Below are 2,952 nucleotides of genomic sequence, written 5' to 3'. Positions count from 1 at the left end.
CGACATGCCTTCAAACCTATGAATGTAGTGAGCTTACCTCAATGCCGAAATGAGTTTCCTCCTCCTCTGCACACACCGGTAGCTTCAGATCCTTGATGCTAGCTCAAGCACCCTCCATCAAGATCCATCTACCATAGCTGTGCATGCACGAGCAAAGAGAAGAGAGGAGAAGAAGAGAAGTGGAGATGGTGAAGAGCTTGACCCTCTTGATCCCTCACTTGTCACAACTCTATAGAAACAGAATTTGTATCCTTTTTCATTAATTTGTCTATATAATGATTTATTAAATTTATTTCCTTTGCACTAATTAGATATAAAGAAAAGTGCATTGGAGCTGGCCATTGATGAGTGGTCACAGGTTATGGTGGACCCACGCGGTGGGTTAGAGAAAAGATAGTTCACACTTCCACCTATATGACCCGATTGGGCGCCTGTGACTAGAACTCACGCATATTAGGGTTAGACTCGCACACAGAAAGGATTGATGCCTTGAAGTGTGGGCTAGATCCACCAGAACAGATAGTTACAATCAACAAGATGGCATGATCATGAAATGCTTGTATAATGTGCATGTGTGGGCTGAAAGCTTGAAATGCACATTTCTTTGCATATGAAAGTCACATGAAGATTCGGATACCATTTTTGCGATGTACACGGAAAAAGCTTTCATATGACACCCATATTGGGGGGGTCCCTAAATTTTAGGAGATCCCTAAATTTTAGGAGGTCCCTAAAATTTAGGAGCCTCGAATTAGCCTAAAAATGCTAGTCCTAAAAAATAGGGATGCCATTCTAAAAATAGTAAGTTCTGTACTCTGACTGTGCTTACTAAATTTGGTTGTTTCTATTCTTGACAGTATTCAACCCAAAAAGGAAGGCTATAGAGAAGAGACAAGTGTCAAGACACTTGTCACACAAGTTTCCAAGTGTCCCACCACTTGTCACATCTCATGACATGTGGCTGGACACTTGTCTTGTGCTACTCCACTTTCCCCTTTTGTACTAGCTCTCCGCTCTCCTATAAATAAGAGCTCGTTTTTCTTCATTCATCATCATTTTTCTTTGCTGTAAACTCATGAACAGCACCCACAGATAGCCAGAAACTGGCCCCATCCATCCCCATCATCATCCCCCACTTCTCCATTATCAAATTCCTCCATATTCCCTCTTCTATCACTGTTTTTTTTTTACAAGACAGCAAGCCTGTAAATTCATTACAGCACCTCCTTCTCGAGCACTTTCTTCCATTTTAGCTACAAGAAGTAAGCCCTATCCATGTACTGCTGATCAACGATGGAGAAAGGCTGAATTTCCCTTTTTCTTCTCTCATATTGTAAAGAAATAAGTTCTTATCATTGCATAATAGATAATGCATGTGTGTTTGTACATCTTTGCATGATCTTGTGAGAGTGAGAATTACTTCTTCTCACTCTCAGGTTGATTGTAACTGAGCTCTTCCCTAAGGGACTTGGGTTGAGCAGAAATACATTCCTTCGGGGGGGGGTTGCCCATCTTCAACCCTCAATTTTGTCTCCATTACTTTTACATTTTCATGGCTGTAATTTTGTGAGCAATTTTCATTTTCAGCTTTAAGTGTTCATTCTCTTTTATATTAAATCTCGAAAACAAGCGAATATCATAATTGTTAAGCATACTACGTTGTTCGGGGCGTTTACAGTGGTATCAGAGCTTTGGCTCGGTCCTCACCCCCAACACTAGTAGTGCTTACAACTATAAGTTTGTTTGTTTTCAGCCCTTGCATTGAGTGCTTGAGCATATATTTTTTTTCTTTAGTCTCAATGGATCAATCGAGTGCTATCCTTCAAGCCATTCAAAGTCTTAGAGAGGAGAATCAGCAAATTCGTGAGCAACTTCTCAAACTAGAAAAAGTTGAGAATCCCAAAGAATTCAAGGAAAGAAGCCCCTCTACTTCAAGGAGACAAAGCCATACCAATGAAAGGAGCCGATCAAGAAGTCCAACTACTTCTAAGAGGCAGTCCCATTCTACTTCAAGACAAAGAAAGAGATCGCGTCGAAGCTCATCCTCTTCTTCAAAGTCATCTGGCGCCTATTCTGATGGATCCTCTTCTAGTAATGAAGAGTCACACCCTTCTCGTGGAAGACCTCATCATCGTCAAAGGCGTCGACATTCTTCACCCTCGTCTCCATCTCCATCCCCATCAAGCACTTCATCATCTTCAACCTCAAGATCCGAGCATGGACGAAGGCATAAGAAGAAGAAGAAGACTAAGTCACTATCTCAACTTGAAAAGAAGATCAAGTTCAGTATGTATGATGGTTCCCGAAATCCTGATCTTCTTCTGAAGTTTATTCGTCAATTTCAAATTTTGTATAGTCGTGACAAGTATAAAGAAAAAGAAAAGATTAAGTTTGCAGCTTTACATTTAACCGACTTAGCCCATACTTGGTGGATGGGGTTGGAATATGATCATGCTGCCCCAAAATCATGGCGGTCCTTTGTTCGCCTGATACAAAGCCAATTTCTTCCTGTTCATTTCAAAAGAGATGTAAAAATGGAATGGGATCGGCTTTGGCAAAGGAAAAATGAGTCACTTGGTGACTATACCAAGAGATTTTGGGAGCTACTTTTGAAGGTCCAACATTTCAAGAAGATCAGCAGTTCGGAAAAGCTTAGGAAGTTTCAAGGAGGTTTGCATTTTAAACTTCGTACTGCTCTTAATCATTATCATTGTTCTAGTCTCAGGGAACTCATTGACCATGCTGAGACATGGGAAATGGAGCACAATGGCAACAAATCATTCCAAAAGAATGATAAGAAGAGAGTAGCTGATGATGAGGAGTATTCAGCCCCAAATGAAGGACAAAAACAGTCGCAAAAGCAGCCATCAAATCAAAAGAAGATGAAGCCCTATGCACCTCCTAATGCTCCTCAATTTCGCTCCAATCTATACCCACAAGCAAAGCAGCTTT

The sequence above is a fragment of the Lygodium microphyllum genome, chromosome 14 (genome assembly GCF_053477565.2).
Source record: "Lygodium microphyllum isolate KBCC chromosome 14, Lygodium_microphyllum_v1.1.10, whole genome shotgun sequence".
Lineage (NCBI taxonomy): Eukaryota > Viridiplantae > Streptophyta > Polypodiopsida > Schizaeales > Lygodiaceae > Lygodium > Lygodium microphyllum.
This window is presented reverse-complemented; position numbering follows the sequence as displayed.